This window comes from Hordeum vulgare, chromosome 6H, assembly GCF_904849725.1.
Source record: "Hordeum vulgare subsp. vulgare chromosome 6H, MorexV3_pseudomolecules_assembly, whole genome shotgun sequence".
NCBI classification, from domain to species: Eukaryota; Viridiplantae; Streptophyta; class Magnoliopsida; order Poales; family Poaceae; genus Hordeum; species Hordeum vulgare.
In genome coordinates, this window is record NC_058523.1 from 278,449,292 (window position 1) to 278,470,222 (window position 20,931).

Genomic DNA, 20,931 nt, shown 5'->3' on the forward strand with positions numbered 1-20,931 from the left:
TGCGTGACTTGTGAAGTATGTATGTAATGTGAAATGAATTCCGGAGGTCTAGATAAATAATGTATAGGCAGCTTGTAAGCCTCTGATGAGTAGTTTCACAATTTTAGTAGTTTGCTCTTCGGTTAAGGGTGTACTGAACTATGTAAGGGTGTGTATGAACCATGGTGTATATATAGAAGTTGCTTGTTACCATGCTGTTCGGATATTCATTTCCGCATTCCGTGTGTTCAGTACATTCTTAATCCATAGTTAGTATTGATATGATATTGGTCTAAGCTATGAGTTTGTTTGTCAGGATGGTGTTCACCAGGTTGAACCGTGCCCCTGCTCATGAGCAAGGTGAGGGTAGTCAAGCGTCGCAGGAAGACCTGCCTCATGCGCCTTCTCTGGTAGAAGTGATGCTTGAGGCAGAAAGAAATAAAAGGGAGACCAATCGACTGCTAGAGCGTATTGAGCAGAATACGGCTCGACAGCCTAGGAATGCTGCAGTGTCCCTCAATGACTTCGTGAAGCTGAATCCTCCAAAGTTTCATTATTCCGTCGATCCCCTCGACGCTGATGACTGGCTGTGCAGCATCTCACGCAAGATTCGCTCTGCGAATGTGTCTGAGGCCGACAAGGTGAACTTCGCGGCGTATTTCCTGGAGGGACCCGCCAATCTATGGTGGGAGAATTTTGAAGCTATGCGTCCCGCTGAACCAGTGGCCACATGGGCAGACTTCAGCGCAGCTTTTCGTCTGCACCATATTCCAGAGGGCCTGATGGACAGAAAGAGAGAGGAGTTCTGTGCCTTCACTCAGGGCAAGTTGTCTGTGGATGCCTATAGCCGCGAGTTTGGTAACCTCGCGCGCTATGCAACAGAGGAGGTGTCTACTGACGCCAAGAAGCAAGCAAGATTCCGTAAGGGTCTGAGCCCTGAGCTCCGTCGTGACTTGCGCCTCCATGAGTGTGCAAGTTTTCAAGCCCTAGTCAACAAGGCGATCAGTGCGGAGACTGGCCATACTGACTTCGAAGCCACAAGGAAGCACTCCCGTGACTTCGGCTCGTCTTCTGGTTCCGCGTTTCCAAAACGCAGGCTGTGGGTTCCAAACAGTTCTCTCCCGCCAAGATACACTCCAAGGCCATCCTACGTGGCGCCTTAGACGAATCAGGCCAACCCTCCAACAAAAGCTTATGGTGGTCCAGCTAGCAATGCTGCACCACGTGCCCACCAGGTGATATGCTACAAGTGTGGAGAACCAGGGCATTATTCCCGTGAGTGTCCTCCGAATGTGGGTGCCAAGCAACCCGGAAAGTCCGTCGGGCAGGCCAAGTCGGGCAAAGCTTATTATGTGAAGCCAACTCCTGCACGTGGCCGTGTGAACTATGTGTCAGCAGAAGAAGCTGCAGAGGATCCCGACGTCATGCTGGGTACGCTTCTTGTTAATCATCACCCAGTGTCCGCTCTCTTTGACACTGGGTCTTCTCACTCCTTCATTTCAGAAAGTTATGCACAGTTGCATAACATGTCATTTTGTGATATGCCAATCCCATTGGTTGTCCAAACCCCTGGTAGTAAATGGCAAACCTCTAGGATAACCTATGACAATGAAATTCTAGTAGACAGGCTAGTTTTTTTAGCCTCATTGATAGCATTGAAATCTTCGGATATTAATATCATCTTGGGCATGGACTGGATGTCAGCTCACTATGCCAAGATTGATACTCACTCTAGAAATGTCCAGCTTACCCATCCCTCGGGTGAGATAGTAAATGTCTCTACTCGAGTTGCCAAATGACAGCTCTATTCCTTAAATGCCAACCCTCTTCCGGAACTTGAAGACATTCCGGTAGTCCGTGACTTCCCGGATGTTTTTCCAGAGGAACTGCCAGGAATTCCACCTGACAGAGATGTAGAGTTTGTGATAGATCTTGTTCTGGGAACTGTCCCAATAGCCAGAAGACCTTATAAGATGGCACCCCTAGAGCTAGCCGAACTTAAGAAGCAATTAGATGAGGCCTTGAGCAAAGGTTTCATTCGTCCTAGCTCTTCTCCTTGGGCTTGTCCCGTCCTCTTCGTCAAGAAGAAAGACGGAACGGATCGGATGGTTGTAGATTACCGACCAGTTAATCTGGTCACCATTAAGAACAAGTATCCGCTCCCCAGGATCAACGATTTGTACGATCAGCTCGCTGGATCCTCAGTCTTCTCCAAAATGGATTTGAGGTTGGGATACCATCAAATCAAGATTAAGAACGGGGACATTCCAAAAACGGCCTTTGTTACTCGTTATGGCCAATATGAGTACACCGTTATGTCCTTCGGTTTAACCAATGCCCCAGCCACTTTCTCTCGGCTGATGAATTCAATCTTTATGGAGTATTTGGATAAATTCGTCGTAGTATACCTCGATGATATTCTCATCTACTCAAAGAATGAACAAGAACATGCCGAGCATCTAAGGCTGGTATTGATGAAACTTCGAGAGCATCGCCTTTATGCCAAATTTTCGAAATGTGAATTCTGGTTACCAGAAGTGACCTATCTAGGCCACGTAATCTCTGGTAAGGGTATTGCTGTCAATCCCGAGAGAGTTCAAGATGTCCTTGATTGGACTCAACCTGAATCGGTTAAGCAAGTAAGGAGTTTTCATGGTCCAGCGAGCTATTGTCGCCGCTTTGTCGAGAATTTCTCCAAGGTTGCAAAGCCTCTAACTGAACTCCTCAAGAAGGATAAAAAGTTCGAGTGGACACCACAGTGTGAGCATAGTTTTCAGGAACTGAAAAGACGCCTGACTTCCGCACCTGTGTTGCTACCACCAGATTTTTCTAAGGACTTTGTTATCTATTGCGACGCCTCGCGACAAGGATTAGGTTGCATTCTCATGCAAGATCGTCATGTGATCGCATACGCATCTCGACAGTTGCGTCCACATGAGGATAATTATCCCACACATGACCTTGAGCTTGCAACTGTGGTCCATGCACTAAAAACCTGGCGACATTACCTTTTGGGTAATCGCTGCGAAATATTCACTGATCACCAAAGTCTGAAATATATCTTCACCCAGCCGGATTTGAATCTCAGGCAAAGATGGTGGGTTGAGTTGATCTCGGATTACGACTTAGGGATAACTTACACCCCGGGGAAGGCCAATGTTATGGCCGATGCACTAAGTCGTAAATCTTATTGTAACAATTTGATGCTACAACAAGGTCAACCACATCTCCATGAGGACTTTCGGAAGTTGAATCTTCATATTGTTCCTCAAGGATTCCTTTCTACCCTGGTGGCGAAGCCTACTCTTAAGGCTCAAATTATAGCTGGCCAAAAGCGTGACAAGGGTATATCAAGGATCAAGGAGAATATTTTTAGCGGAAACGCTAAAGAATTTTCCATGAATGATCAAGGTGTTGTGTTCTTCCAGAATCGTTTAGTGGTTCCTAAGAACCCACATCTAAGGCAGTTAATCCTTAAGGAGGCTCATGATTCTCCTCTCACCATTCATGCCGGTAGTACTAAGATGTATCAGGACCTACGCCAGAGGTTCTGGTGGACTAGGACGAAGAGAGAAATTGCTGAATTCGTTGCTAACTGCGACGTTTGTCGTCGAGTTAAGGCAGAATATCAAAGGCCTGCTGGCACCCTTCAACCTTTAACTATTCCTGAATGTAAATGGGATAAAGTTAGCATGGATTTCATTACCGGATTTCCCAAGACCAAGAAAGGAAATAATGCTATCTTTGTGGTCATTGACCGTCTTTCCAAAGTGGCTCATTTTCTTCCTGTTCATGAGAGTATAACAGCTAGCCAGCTAGCAGAGTTATACATCTCTCGAATAGTGTCTCTTCATGGTGTTCCCCTGGAAATTAACTTGGACCGTGGAAGTATCTTTACTTCTCGCTTCTGGGAAAGTTTTCAGAATGCCATGGGGACTCACTTATCTTTTAGCACTGCTTTCCATCCTCAATCAAGTGGTCAAGTAGAAAGAGTGAATCAAATCCTAGAAGATATGCTCCGAGCTTGTGTTATTTCGTTCGGTATGAATTGGGAGAAGTGCCTTCCATTCGCCGAATTCGCTTATAACAATAGCTATCAATCAAGCTTGGGCAAAGCCCCTTTTGAAGTTCTCTATGGACGAAGATGCCGAACCCCTCTTAATTGGTCAGAAACCGGAGAGACGCAACTGTTTGGCCCGGACATGATCCAGGATGCAGAAGAGCAGGTTCGCATTATTCGTGAAAAGTTGAAAACAGCCCAGTCTCGTCAAAAGAGCCAATATGATCGTCATCATAAGGCTGTGACCTTTGAAGTTGACGAGAAGGCTTACCTTCGGGTTACACCTTTGAAGGGTACCCATCGATTCGGTATCAAGGGCAAATTGGCTCCTCGTTACATTGGTCCTTTTCGCATTCTTGCCAAACGAGGAGAAGTTGCCTACCAGTTGGAACTTCCTCCGCATCTTTCCAAGGTTCATGATGTTTTCCACGTCTCGCAACTCAGGCGTTGCGTTTCGGATCCTATCCGTGAAGTGGACCACGAAACGCTTGATCTACAAGATAACCTACCTTACCGAGAATACCGCGTGCATATTCTTGATCAAGCTGAGCGTACCACTCGACGTCGAAACCTCAAGTTTCTTAAAGTTCAATGGTCAAATCATTCTGAAAAGGAGGCAACTTGGGAAAGAGAGGATCGTCTCCGACTTGAATATCCTGCATTATTCCCGAGGACTTCTAAATCTCGGGACGAGATTCTTTTGAGTGGGGGTGAGTTGTCACATCCCTAACCCTTAAGCAAGATAGCATTGTGCTCATGTCTTCTTTGCATTTGCATCTAAGAAGTTTCAACAAAAACAACAAAGTGGCAAAGGAAAAACTCAAAACCCTAGCCACCATTTCAATTAAAGGAAATTTCAAACTAGTTCAAAATCAATGAACCCAAAATGGCCTCAAGAAATGTTCAAACTTTCTGATAAATCATGAAAGTAAATGAGCATTGGAGAAAACTATTTTCTTGACACTTTAAGCATTTTAAATAAATGCAAAAGCCACTGGTTTCAAATTTAAAAATTGAAATCAGAAACTATAATTTTCCAAAAATGTTGAAAACCTTGGAAATGAGTGGGGATATTATAACAAATATTTCAGGAGGTCTAAAATAGTTTTTACTTTTTGTTCTGGAGCTGAATTAATTAGCAAAACAATAATTAGCAAAACAGAAAAACAAAAACAGAAAAAAAGGAAAAACCTTACCTGTCGCCTAAGCCTGGCCCGGCCCATCTCCCCGCTCGTCCCCTCCCTCGCGCCAGTAGGCAGCAGGAGGTGGCCGCCGTCCCCTCCGGCGCGGCCACGCACCTGCGTGCCTGCCTGGCCGCCGCCTCGCGCTGGAAACGACGGGGATAAGCTCCCCAGAGCCTCCCGTATCCATTCCCCGCCTCGGTTCTCCTCCTCCTCCCGGGTCTCCTCCTCCTCCTTGCTCCCGCCATTAGAGCCGAGCTCGAGCTCGAGCTGCCCGTGCCCCTGGCTATAGGATTCCCTCCCAGAGCACGTCATTAGCTCCGCCTCGTCACCCTGGTCATCTCTGCAGAAGCCGAAGCTTCCTCGAGCCCTGCAACGCCCGCAACGCCGTCGTCTTCCACCTCCGGCCGCCGGACCTCTCCCGTCGATTCGTCGCCCCCAGGCCTTCCCCGAGCCGTCTAAGCTCTGCTCTGCACTCCCCGTGAGCATGCGGTCGTTTCCCCTAAGTTTTCCCCGTCGATCCCCTCCTCTAGCTCTATTTTCACCAGAGCCCGACGAGGACCGCCGCTGCCGCTCGTCGCCGGTAGCCCTCCGATGATCAGCTCGTCCTTCCGAGGGCACCAGCAGCTCCAGGACGACGCGTAGATGCCATAGCAGCTAAGAACCGAGCGTAGATCCCCCTGATTCAAAGACCCCGATGACGCCCGAGCCGTGGCCGCCGCCAAGCTCGTCGCCGGCGTCATCTCCGGCCAGATCAGCCCCGGCTAGGCGCAGAAATGAAGCTGCGGGAGACGTGTCGTTCCTCTGGTGCTCTCCGCGCAGCATTTGGCCCCCTGTGCGCCGTTTCCGAGCCCCTCCGCCCTGCTGGTGGTCGCTGGAGGCTCCCCGCCGGCGAGGACGACCTCGCCGCCGGTGGATGTCGACGTGGCAAAGCTAACCCAGCATCTCAGGGCTTAATCACTCGCTGACAAGTGGGCCCAAGGCCAAGTCAAACCTCAATTAGGGCTGGTCAGCGCGGGATTAGTCCCACAGAGGCTGACCAGTGGGCTCCCCCTGTCAGGTTTGACCTGAACAGGTCGGCTGACCTGCTAACGTGAGTCTGACGCAATAATTAGAATTTCCAGTATAAAACTAATTCCAGGAAATTGCTAAAACTTGTAAAAATCATAGAAATTAATCTGTAACTACAATGAAAATAATTTATATATGAAAAAGCATCAGAAAAATTCAAGGATTCTGATTATGCTCTTTTCAACTATGTTTGAAAAAGTTACAGAACCCTAAATTGTGAAATAAGGAATAATTCAATTCTTTTAATCACTCTATAAATGGAATTTGCAAAAATATTCAAATTTCATTATATATGCAATGATCACACACTGCCCTAATTACAAATCAGTATCATAACATGACATTTCATGCATGTTAACATCAAGTTGATCTGAGCATCAGGTCGAATCAATTAAACCGGTATCCGAGAATACCCCGTTTGAATTGCTATTCGAATGTGATTCAACTCAACTCTAAACCTAATACATGTTGAAAATAATAACTTATCACCTTGCATTCTCATGCTATGCTCATGCATCATTTTGAGTGCATATGATTGTTATTGAATGTTGCCATTCTTTTCGGTAGGCTCCGCACCCCCGGATTCCACCGAATATCCGTCTGAAGGATATCGTTCCTCCTCTGAGCAAGAAGGCAAGCAACCCTTTTGATCATCCCGATAAATCCCATGTTCTTGCTCCTGCACCTATTTATTGCATTAGGATCAAATTCTTCAACTGCTTTTGCCACGATAGTTGAACCCACTTCCTTTGCATGACTTAACCTTGTCACAGTAAATAGCCGAACCTTGCAACCTAGCATACCTGGTAGTTGCTTGAGCTATGATGTGCGTTATCCTGCTATGCATGCTATGCTTAGAGTTGTGTATGGTCTGTCATCTAGGAGATGAACAGAAATGTGGAATGTGTTCGGTGAGCAAAGGTTGTGTGTTGAACTTGATTTGGTAAAGGTACCGGTGAAAGGCTGTGTAGGAGTACATGGCGGGTTGTTTCATTAGAACCGTCCTTAGGAACTGAGTTCCGTGTATGTAATCCAAGACTAGATACTACCACATGCTGGGCCCTGAAATATGACCCCGCTCGGCCTATTAATCGCTTAGTACTCGGTCCAGGAGTTGCAAGTAGTTTCTGGTGTTTATAGTAATGCTGGAGGTCGTGCATGGTGCTGACCTGAGAGGTGGGCCGTGATGCGGTAGGCAGTGGCACGGTGTACCAAGTGGCACCCGGATGGTGGGCTTGGGAACCCTGCGCACATCGTTTGAGGCCGTGGTGGAAACCCCGGCCGGACTTCCGTACGGGTTACTCTCAGATAGGCGATAAACCTGGACTAGGTACTAGTGTGGTTAACGGTCGTGGCCGACTCCCTCGCTGGGCTTCCGCTTGAAGGTTGCCGAGGTGCATGACGTGCACATGGCGATAAGTGGCGAGAGCGTGTGTGACGAAGTACACCCCTGCAGGGTTATGATCTATTCGAATAGCCGCGTCCGCGGATATGGACTACTTGGAGACATATGTTGTTCATAGATAACTTCAATGGCTACTCATAAAATTTGTCAAGATAAGCGTGAGTGTCGTGGACGGCATTTCCGTATGGAGACGAAATGATTCCACGATAGTGTATTGTTGTGGTGTTAGTGGACTCGTGTGCGAGAAACCAAGTTGTCAAAACTAATTTCAAAATGCAAGTTGTCTAGCCACGAGTCAAATGCTGGCTTCCCGCATGAAACCCCACCGTACCTTTTGATACCTTGCATGAGTAGTTAGTTCTCCTAAAGTCTTGCTGAGTACCTTCGTACTCATGTTTGCTTAATAAATGTTGCAGAGGTTGCTAATGACCCTAATAGAGGGTTCTTCGTAGACATCGACGACGACGAGTAGCTGGTGTCCCAGCTACGATCTGGCCCTACGTCGGCTCTGTAGTATAGTCAGGCCATGTGCCTTCTAGTTGCATTGTCTGTACCCAGACAGTTTATAACTCTTCCGCTGGCTTGTATTTGTATGACTGCTATTGGGTCGAGAGACCTTAATGTCTAATATTATGTGTGTGGCTCTTCCGAGCCTCTTGAATAAAGGTTGTATGTTTATGGTTATGTTGTGATGCCATCGATGTATCTATACATATCGGTATGCCATGCGTACGTGTGTCATACTTGATATGTATGGGGTTCGAATACCTAGTCGTGAACTTTAGTAGCACTCCTTACAAGGAAATGCCCCTTTGTGATCCAACGAGCCTTGGTAGTCCGCTACTGCTCCGGACACATTGGTTGACCGGCATGTGTCCTTCTTAGCTACTGTGTCTGTCCTCTTTGGGGAAATGTCACGCGACGTAATGGAGTCCTTGTAGCTTGCTACGACTCGTCTACGTTCGCTGATGACCGACACCTGCTTTGTTGGGTCATGTATGCATGTCCTTGTGCGGAACTGCCACTTTGGTTTATGACTAGACATGTCGATCCGGGTTCTTTGACATTGGATTGCTAGCGACACCTATCGCATACGTGAGTCAAAAGACGCAAACGGTCCCGGCTAAGGTAAGGCTGCAGCCGTGGAGTTAACCGTGCGTGAGACCACAAAGAGATGCGATGTGTTACAGGCTGGATTCCTATGGCTTAGGATCGCGGTCCCGACAATTATGGAGGTGGTTAAAAAAGTTCGTCGTAAAGGGTTACGTCGATGCAAGATTTGACACTAATCCGAATAACTATGAGTAGTGAAACGGATTCGTATAGTAGAGTAGATATTAGGAGTATTTCCGAATAACACATAGTAGTAGCATCTATAAGATGACATAAAGATTTGTAAAGAACACACGGATCTGAAAGTTTCAGAACCGTTGACTAAAACCTCTCTCACGAGCAAGACGTGATCAGACCCCATAACTATATCGGTGTTGGATTCATTGGAATCACATGGTGATGTGAACTAGATTATTGACTCTAGTGCAAGTGGGAGACTGTTGGAAATATGCCCTAGAGGCAATAATAAATTAGTTATTATTATATTTCTTTGTTCATGATAATCGTTTATTATCCATGCTATAATTGTATTGATTGGAAACATAGTGCATGTGTGGATACATAGACAAAACACTGTCCCTAGTAAGCCTCTAGTTGACTAGCTCGTTGATCAAAGATGGTCAATGTTTCCTGACCATAGGCAAGTGTTGTCACTTGATAACGGGATCACATCATTAGGAGAATCATGTGATGGACTAGGCCCAAACTAATAGACGTAGCATGTTGATCATGTCATTTTGTTGCTACTGTTTTCTGGGTGTCAAGTATTTGTTCCTATGACCATGAGATCATATAACTCACTGACACCGGAGGAATGCTTTGTGTGTATCAAACGTTGCAACGTAACTGGGTGACGATAAAGATGCTCTACAGGTATCTCTGAAGGTCTTCGTTGAGTTAGTATGGATCGAGACTGGGATTCGTTACTCCGTGTGACGGAGAGGTATCTCGGGACCCACTCGGTAATACAACATCACACACAAGCCTTGCAAGCAATGTGACTTAGTGTAAGTTGCGGGATCTTGTATTACGGAACGAGTAAAGAGACTTGCCGGTAAACGAGATTGAAATAGGTATGCGGATACTGACGATCGAATCTCAGACAAATAACATACCGAAGGACAAAGGGAATGACATACGGGATTATATGAATCCTTGGCACTGAGGTTCAAACGATAAGATCTTCGTAGAATATGTAGGATCCAATATGGGCATCCAGGTCCCGCTATTGGATATTGACCGAGGAGTCTCTCGGGTCATGTCTACATAGTTCTCAAACCCGCAGGGTCTGCACACTTAAGGTTCGACATTGTTTTATGCATATTTTAGTTATATGGTTGGTTACTGAATGTTGTTCGGAGTCCTGGATGAGATCACGGATGTCACGAGGGTTTCCGGAATGGTCCGGAAACGAAGATTGATATATAGGATGACCTCATTTGGTTACCGGAAGGTTTTCGTGCATTACCGGAAAAGTTTCGGGCTCATCGGTAGTGTACTAGGAGTGCAGGGAGGGGTGCCGGGGACCATCAGGAGGGGTGTCACGCCCCAAGGGGTCCCATGGGCTATGGTAAGAGATAAACCAGCCCCTAGTGGGCTGGAATAAGTTCCCACTAAGGCCCATAAGGTTTGAGAAGGAAAAAACACAAGGTGAAAAGAGTTTCCAAGTCGGAAGGTGGAATCCTACTCCAAGTAGGATTGGAGTAGGACTCCTCCACCTCCAATTTCGGCCAAACCTTTAGGTTTTGAGGCTGCCTCCTCCCCTCCCTCCCTCCTATATATAGTGGGGTTTTAGGGCTGATTTGAGACAACTTTTGCCACGGCAGCCCAACCACATACCTCCACGGTTTTACCTCTAGATCGCGTTTCTGCGGAGCTCGGGTGCAGCCCAGCTGAGATTAGATCACCACCAACCTCCGGAGCGCCGTCACGCTGCCGGAGAACTCATCTACCTCTCCGTCTCTCTTGCTGGATCAAGAAGGCCGAGATCATCGTCGGGTTATACGTGTGCTGAACGCGGAGGTGCCGTCCGTTCGACACTAGTTCGGAGCGGATCGTGGGACGGATCGCGGGGCGGTTCGTAGGAAGGTTCGCGGGACGGTTCGAGGGACGTGAGGACGTTCCACTACATCAACCGCATTTCTTAACGCTTCTGTGGTGCGATCTACAAGGGTACGTAGATCGGAGATCCCCTCTCGTAGATGGACATCACCATGATAGGACTTCGTGCGCGTAGGAAATTTTTTGTTTCCCATGCGACGTTCCCCAACAACTTATGCTATTACTACTAAAGCTACATCCTAGGAATATAGTAAACACATCTGCAAACACAAACGTTACTTTAAGACAACCCTATGGCTCCTCCCGGTTGTCGTACCATCGACGTGCAAGTCGATATTAACTATTACAATATTATCATCTCATACATCCAATATATCACATCACGTCATTGGCCATATCATATCATAACCATACCCTGCAAAAACAAGATAGACGTCCTCTAATTTGTTATTGCATGTTTTACGTGGCTGTTATGGGTATCTAGTATGATTGCATCTTACTTATGCAAAAACCACAACAGAGATGTGCAAATTGCTATTTAACCTCTCCAAGGACCACCTCGGTCAAAACCAATTCAAATGAAGTTGGAGAAACCGACACCCACCAATCATCTTTATGCAACGAGGTTGCATGTCAATCGATGAAACCAGTCTTTTGTAAGCGTACGAATAATGTCGGTCCGGGCTGTTCAATCCAACAATATTGTTGAATCGAGAAAAGACTAAGGTGGGTAGCAAATCGAACATCACCATACACAAAACCCTTTGTGTTCTACTCGAGATAACAGCTACGCATGAACCTAGCTCATGATGCCACTATTGGGGAATGTTGCATGGGAAACAAAAAATTTCCTACGCACATGAAGACCTATCATGGTGATGTCCATCTACGAGAGGAGATTTAGATCTACGTACCCTTGTAGATCGGACAGCAGGAAGCATTAAGAAACGCGGTTGATGTAGTGGAACGTCCTCACGTCCCTCCATCCGCCCCGCGAACTGTCCCACGAACCATCCCGCGATCCGTCCCATGATCCGTCCCGATCTAGTGTCGAACAAACGACACCTCCGCGTTCAGCACATGTACAACTTGACGATGATCTCAGCCTTCTTGATCCAGCAAGCAAGACGGATAAGTATATTAGTTTTCGGCAGCGTGACGGCGCTTCGGTGATTGTGAGGATCTACTCCTGTAGGGCTCTGCCCGAGCTCCGCAGAAATATGATCTAGATGTAAAACTATGGTGTCTAGATCTGAGTTGCACGTGGAAAAAGTTGTCTCAAATCAGCCCTAAATCACCACTTTATATAGGAGGGAGGGGGAGGAGGCTTTCCTTGAGGACCAAGCCCTCAAGGGTGCGCCGGCCAAGGGAGAGGAGGAGTCCTACTCCAATCCTACTCCAATTAGGATTGGAAAGTGGAGTCCTTCTCTTCCTTCCCACCTCTCTTTTTTTCTTTTTCTTTGGTTTTCTTTCCTTGGCGCCAAGGCCCTCTTGGGTTGTCCCACCAGCCCACTAGGGGCTGGTGAGCCACCCCTAGGGCCATTGGGCTTCCCGCGGGTGGGTTGCCCCTCTCCCGGTGAACTTCTGGAACTCATTCGTCACTCCGAGTACATTCCCGGTAATGCCCGAAAACCTTCCGGTAACCAAATGAAGTCATACTATATATCAATCTTCCTTTCCGGACCATTCCGGAACCCCACGTGACGTCTGTGATCTCATCCGGGACTCCGAACAACATTCAGTAACCACACATATAACTCAACTATACTAAAACATCATCGAACCTTAAGTGTGCAGACCCTTCGGGTTCGAGAACTATGTAGACATGCCCCGAGGCACTCCTCGGTCAATATCCAATAGCAGAACCTAGATGCCCATATTGGATCCCACATATTCTCCGAAGATCATATCGGTTGAACCTCAGTGTCAAGGATTCATATAATCCCGTATGTCATTCCGTTTGTCCTTCGGTATGTTACTTGCCCGAGATTTGATTGTCGGTATCCGCATACCTATTTCAATCTCGTTACCGGCAAGTCTCTTTACTCGTTCCGTAATACAAGATACCGTGACTTACACTTAGTCACATTGCTTGCAAGGCTTGTGTGTGATGTTGTATTACTGAGTGGGCCCCGAGATACCTCTCTGTCACACACAGTGACAAATCCAGTCTTGATCCATACTAACTCACGGACACCTTCAGAGATACCTGTAGAACACCTTTATAGTCACCCAGTTACATTGCGACGTTTGATGCACACAAGGTATTCCTCCGTTGCTAGTGAGTTATATGATCTCATGGTCATAGGAATAAATACTTGACACGCAGAAAACAATAGCAATAAAATGACACGATCAATATGCTACGTTCATAGTTTCGGTCTAGTCCATTACATGATTCTTCTAATGATGTGATCCAGTTATCAAGAAACAACACTTTGCACATAGTTAGAAAACCTTGACTATCCTTGATCAACTGGCTTGCCAACTAGAGACTTCCTAGGGACATTGTTTTGTCTATGTATCCACACATGTATCTATGTTTTCATTCAATAGAATTATAGCATGGATAATAAACGATTATCACGGACAACTAAATATAATAATAACTAATTTATTATTGCCTCTAGGGCATATTTCCAATAGTAACGTTTGTCAGTACAGTCAAATACGATGTCATCAACATATATTTGACAAACAAATAGTTCATTGTCATAGGATTTTGTGAAAAGAGTAGGATCGAGTGAACCAGGTTTGAAGCCTTTCTTCATGAGGAATTCCTTCAATGTATTGTACCATGCCCGAGGTGCTTGCTTGAGACCATAGAGTGCCTTTTTGAGTCTGAAGACTTTGTGTGGATTCTTTGGATCCTCACAACCTGGGGGTTGAGCAACATATAATTCTTCCTCAAGATTACCATTGAGGAATGCAATTTTCACATCCATTTGATATAAGATGATGTTATGATGATTAGCATAAGCAAGTAGTATTCAAATAGCTTCAAGTATAGCAACAGATGCAAAAGCTTCATCAAAATCAATTCCTTCAACCTGTGTGTAGACTTGGGATACAAGTCGTGCCTTATTCCTCACCACTTGACCATTCTCATCTATCTTGTTTCAGAAAATCCACTTGGTGTCGATGATATTGTGCTTGCGAGGATCTGGTCATTTGACGAGTTCCCATACGTCATTCAGCTCAAATTGAAGATGTTCGTCTTGCATGGCTTGAATCCACTCAGGTTCCATGAAAGCCTCAGCATCTTTTGAAGGTTCTGTGATAGACACAAAAGAGGAATGCCCACAAAAGTTAACTAAGTGTGATGCTTTTGAGCGAGTGAGAGGACCTGGCGCATTGATGTCATCGAGGATTTTGTCAAGTTCTACTTCATTTGCAATCCTCGGATGAGCTAGTTGAGGCTTTTGTGTGGGTTGAGGAATTTGTTCTGGAGTAATTTCCTCACGAGAATCTTCTTGATTTACATTAGTGCTGGGAGAAATTTCATCAACAATTTCCTTAGTAGGAACAATGTCTTCAGTACCTTTGAGCTTTATTGCTTCCTCAGGAGACAACTTATCTGGATCAGGAAGCAATTGCTCTCTTTTCGAGCCATTAGTTTCATCGAACCGCACATCTACAGTTTCAACAACCTTGTTGTGATAGGTGTTGATGACTCTGTAGGTGTGGGAGTCCTTTCCGTAACCAGGCATAAAACCCTCATGTGCCTTAGGTGCAAACTTTGAGCTATGGTGAGGATCTCTAATCCAGCATTTTGCACCGAAGACTTTTAAATAACTTACATTGGGTTTCTTGTCAGTGAGGAGTTCAAACGAGGTTTTCTTGAGGAATTTGTGAAGATATACCCTCTTGATGATATGGCAAGCAGTGTTGATTGCTTCGGGCCAGAAACGACGAGGAGTGTGATATTCTTCAAGCATGGTCCATGCCATTTCAACGAGAGTCCTGTTCTTTCTTTCGACGAGCTATTTTGTTGAGGAGTATAAGGAGCAGATAATTCATGAGTAATACCAAGTTCATCAAGATAAGCATGAAGACTAGTGTTTTTGAATTTTGTCCCATTATCACTCCTGATGTGTTTGATCTTGATGCTGAAGTTCGTTGAGGACCTTGAGGAAAATCGTTTGAAGACTTCCCGCACTTCACTTTTATACAGAATGATGTGCACCCAAGTGTATCTGGAATAATCATCAACTATGACAAAGCCATATAAAGATGCAGCATTTGTTAGAGTGGCATAATGAGTAGGTCCAAATAGATCCATGTGAAGAAATTCAAATGGACGAGTAGTGGTCATGATAGACTTCGAGAGGTGTTTGGATCTAGTCATTTTTCCAGGCTCACAAGCACCGCAGAGGTGGTCCTTGAGGAATTTGACTGATTCGATGCCAATGACATGCTTCTTCTTTGCTAGCGTGTGCAAATTCCTCATGCCTGCATGACCAAGTCTTCGATGCCATAGCCTCCCTTCTGAGGTTTTTGCTAGTAAGCATGTGGCTGGTTGAGGACCTGTAGAGAAATCAACAATGTACAAATCCCCTCTTCTAACACCTTCGAAGACTTTGGATCTGTCAGATTCCATGATGACAACACATCTATATTTTCCAAAGATAACAACCATATCAAGATCACAAAGCATTGAGACTGACATGAGGTTAAACCCAAGGGATTCAACAAGCATCACTTTGTCCATGTGCCTTTCCTTGGAAATAGCCACTTTGCCAAGTCCCAATACCTTGCTTTTACCTTTGTCAGCATAAGTGATTTGCTTCAAGGGTGATGGATTAAGTGGCATATTCATCAGCAAGCTTTTGTCACTGGTCATGTGGTGTGTGCAGCCACTATCACGAACCCACTCAGTACTCTTGGGTGTGTTGGATCGAAGTCATCAGCATAGTCATCAATGTGGATGGTGTTGTTATTTTCTTCAATGTTGAAGATTGACTTGCTGACGAATGTGGCTGCTAGTGCAAGACTAGCCTGCCCAAATTCCGAGTTTTATTCAGAGCCCTCCTCTTCATCACATTCCTCAGATGCTGCCTCAGAATCCATTTCCTTGACAATAAGTGCCCGAGCCTTTCTAAAACTAGTCTTCTTGTGCGATGAGGACTTTGAGGATGAGGATTTTGAAGATTTCTTCTTTTTCTTCGAGTCATCAAAACTTTCATCCTTGTATTTCTTCTTATTTGGTTCCTTCACCCAACAAGGACAGTCAGCAATATAGTGACATGATTTATTGCATTTGTGGCTGGTCCTTTTCTTGTAGTCCTCAGATGAAGATTTTGATTTCCTCATATCTCTTCTTGAAGATTTACCAAACTGGCCACGTCTTGTAAACTTCTGGAATTTTCCCATGAGCACTGCTAGCTCGTGTCCAAGTTCTTCAGGATCACCAATGTTGCAATCCGAGTCTTCTTCTTCAGATGAAGAAATTGCTTTGGCCTTCAGTGTACGAGGTCTAGAGTAGCTTGGTCCATATAGATCTCTCTTTTCATCCTGTTGGAATTCATGAGTATTAAGACTTTCGAGTATATCAGCAGGATCAAGCACCTTGTAGTCTAGTCTTTCTTGAATCATCAGAACCAAAGTATCAAATGATGAATCCAAAGATCTTAGCAGTTCCTTCACAACTTCATGGTCAGTAATGTCTCGAGCTACCAGTGCTTGCAGTTCATTTGATATGTTAGTGAGGCGATCAAAGGTATCTTGGCAGCTTTCATTGTCAAGCCTCTTGAAGCGATTGAAGAGATTGCAAAGAACATCAACACGAGAGTCACGCTGGGTTGATACTCCTTCATTTACTTTGGACAACCTTTCCCAGATTAGTTTTGGTGAGCCCAAAGCACTTACTCTGCCATACTGACCTTTGCTCAGATGGCCACAAATGATATTCTTCGCTTGAGAATCAAGTTGCTTGAATTTCTTCACATTAGCGACAGAGACAGTAGCTGTGATGAGAGGAACACCATGTTCCACAATATACTAGAGATCATTGTCAATAGCTTGTAGATGCATCTGCATCTTGGTCTTCCAGAAGGGAAAGTCCTTTCCTTCGAAAGTAGGACATCCTGCAGTAACCTTGATCATGCCTGCAGTCGACATAACTAAAATTCTAGATAGTTAAACCAAAATCACACAGAACAAGGGAGTACCTCGCTCTGATACCAATTGAAAGTGCGTTATATCGACTAGAGGGGGGTGAATAGGAGATTTTTAGAATTTCATCACCGAGGAAATTCCTCACTGATGACTAACCTGCAGCAGAAACAACAAAGGATCTGGGGTGCAAAGTATCAGTACATCAGTTTTCAAGATGAGGAATATGAAAAATAGTTTGCACAGTACGCAGGCACAGAGAAAGCAGGTGAGGATTAACTGGCGTGAAGAATTTGAGGTTGAGGCATTTCAAAGAAAGCCTTCACGAAATTCTTCAAACAGTGACAATGAAAGTATTCATCATACAATATTGAGGAATTGAAAGAGTCGAAGAATTAGAACCTATATCACAGTGAAGACATTGGTTGATGACCCAGTTCCAACTGCTGTGACAGTTGTACGTCTGGTTTGGAGCGGCTTGGTATTGAAACCAAAGGACACACAGTACCGGGATACATAGTCCCTACCGTATTCTCCTTGAGCTAAGAACACATAGTCCTCGCCCAATACTCGTGGTAATTCTTCAGGGCAGACTTCCAAACACTCACAAACTTGGTCACCCGGCGATCCACAATTGACTGCTGGATTGCTCTAGACCATGATGCCTAACCGTTTGGAGGATGCACAGTCCTCAAAGGTAAAAGGCTTCAGTCCCACACAGGAACAAATTCTTCAGTGATGCTCAGTCACTTGGTTTTTGTTTTGTGGTTTGGTGTTTCCGGTAGTTCCTCACTGATGATTTACTCTCGAAGACTCTGAGGAATTTGCTTTGCTCTAAATGACAAGTGTCAGTTTCTCACGGAGCAGCCAACCAGCTAATGGTTGTGGGGGCGGCCATTTATAGCCTGGGATCATCCCGACATGATTTGACATTAATGCCCTTAAATAATATGACCGTTGGTGTGGATAAGATCGGTGATGTTGCGCGAATTGCAGCAACGGCGGGACCCTCAATTCCGAGAGTCCTCATGTCTCTCATATTCCTCACTTGAGGCTTTTGGTAGGATTAGGCTTGGGTTGAGAATCATGAGTAAATTCGTTCCAAAGTGTTACCTCGACCCCATTTAATAGTACGGTGTTCCTATGACTCAAGAGTGAAGAAAATGAAACATAAAGAATAAATCTTCATGCTTCAAACTCTTCATATCGATTTTCTTCACGACACACCGAATTCCTCATCTTCAATATCTTCACGAGGAATATCAATTTCAATGCAATTTCTTCGCGATCAAAGTCTTCAGCAGAAGAGCAATTTCTTCAGCCGAAGATGTACATTCTTAGGGGTCGATATTCATCGAATATTTCAAACTCCTCAGCGACTTATAGATCCTGTGTACACTGATGAACACATTATATGCTTAACCTATAAGTCTTCAAACCACCAACATTACTAAGGGTCACTAGATGCACTTACAACTAGGTTGTTGGCTGCTCCGACAGAAAAAGACACTTGTCATTTAGAGCAACCCAAATTCCTCGGAGTCTTCGAGCGAAAATCGTCAAGTGAGGAAATACCCCAAACACCCAAACCCAAACCAAAACTCCAGTGATTGAGCATCACTAAAGAAGTTATTCCTTTGTGGAACCGATGCTTGTTACCTTTGAGGACTGTGCATCCTCCAAACGGCTATGCGTCATGATCTAGAGCACCTAGCAGTCAATTATGGATTGCCGGGTGACTGAGTTTGTGAGGGTTTGGAAGTCTGCCCTGAAGACTTAACATGAGTATTGGGCGAGGACTGTGTGTCTTTGGCTCAAGGAAAATACGTTAGGGAATGTGTGTCCTTGGGTTTCAATATCAAACCGCTCCAAACCAGACATACAACTATCACAGTTGTTGGAACTGGGTCATCAACAACTGTCTTCATCGAGATACTTGTTATATTTCCTCAACACTCTCATTTCCTCAGTTGCATGTTGAAGACTTTCATCTGGACTATTTGAAGAATTTGACCGAAAACTTTCTCGGAATTCGTCACCTCAAATTCTTCACCTAAGTTATTCTTCACCTGCTTATCCTTTACTTGTGACCTCCACAAACCGATTCTCTGAAATCACGCTGAGTACTTTGATGTAGACGTTTTTGCACTGCTGATTTAGTACTATTTCCGTTGCACTCAGTTTATGACCAAGGACTTTCCTCACTAGGAATTTTCCTCAATGATGAAATTGTAAAAATCGCCTATTCACCCCCTCTAGTCGATATAACGCACTTTCAATTGATATCAGAGCAAGGTACTCCCTTCTTCTGTGTGCTTTTGGTTTAACCGCCTAGAGTTTTAGTTATGTCGACCGTAGGTATGATGAAGGTTACTGCTGGAAGTCCTACCTTCAAAGGAAAGGACTTTCCCTATTGGAAGACCAATATGCAAAAGCATCTTTAAGCAATTGACAATGATCTCTGGTATATTGTGGAAAATGGCATTCCATCCATCACTGCTATTGTCTCTGCCACTGATGTGGAGACGTTCAAGCAACTTGACTCACAAGCAAAGAATATCATCTCTGGCCACCTAAGCAAAGGTTAGTATGGCAGAATGAACACTTTGGGCACTACTAAGCTTATCTGGGATAGGCTGTCCAAAGTCAATGAGGGAGTCTCAACACAGCGTGACTCTCGTGTTGATGTTCTTCACAATCTTTTCAATCATTTCAAGAGGCTTGATAATGAAAGCTGCAAAGATACCTTTGATGGCCTCACTGACAACTCAAATGAATTGCAAACTCTTGGAGCTAGAGACATCACTGACCATGAAGTTGTGAAGAAACTGCTATGATCTCTTGATCCATCATTTGACACACTAGTTCTGATGATCCAAGAACGAAGAGACTACAAGATGCTTGATCCTGCTTATATACTTGAGAGACTCAATACTCATGAATTCCAACACGAAGAAAAGAGAGATTTGTATGGACTAATCTACCCAAGACCTCGTGCGCTGAAGGCTAAGGCGGTTTCTGTTGGGGATATTATCTGCGACATGACCCGCCATAGTTGGGCCGGATCAACGTATGGGCGACTCATCCTTTGGTGATACAAGCCTTGGCCTGGAGGGCCCACGAGCCGGATGGCGGTTCAAGATCTATACGGATGATAGGCCATCGAGGGGGTTTCCAGTCTTAGAAAGTACGGCGACTTAGAGATAAAGGAAACCACGATCTGTATCGTGGTTGGGACTCTTGTAAACCCTAAGGCCTCGACCTATATATAAAGGCGAGTCCCGGCAGGATAGGGCAGGTTAGAAATCATCGAGAGCAAGGTCAGGCGAGTTACGCCCTCCTTGTAATCGAATCACCATCAATACAACATAGAGTAGGACGTAGGCTTTTACCTTCTCACGAGGGGCCGAACCTGGGTAAATCCGAGTCTCGCTCCCGTTCAACCCCTTTGAGTCCCCACCAACGTGCGATGGCTCCATCATTAAGTTCTTTCACTAGGACATCTGTCTTGACAAAACCACGACATTTGGCGCCCACCATGGGGCCTACGCACGGTGGAGTTGAGTTCTCGAAGGGAGCCCTACGAGGGTCAGGGAGCTACGCGGCCGGGCTCATGACCCGGAGCCGCCGCGGAAAGTACTACATCGAGAAATCGCTGTGGGGACCCGAGGCCGATTTAATCGAATCCGACTACAGAGTCCCCCTTCGGCAAGGTCAACATCTTCATCGGCATGGTCGGTGCACCCATGCCTGAGCCGGACATCTTCACCGACACTGTTCCAGGAGGAGGGCCGGCTCAGCCACCAAACCCACCGCTTCATCCAGCAGTTGATCGCGTTCCCCGTTTCAAGACGGCTCACGGCCACTTTTCCAACCCCGTGGACAACGTGCTCGCCGCAACTCACCACTTAGAATCCCTTCCGATTTATGGCAACACCCCGTATGAA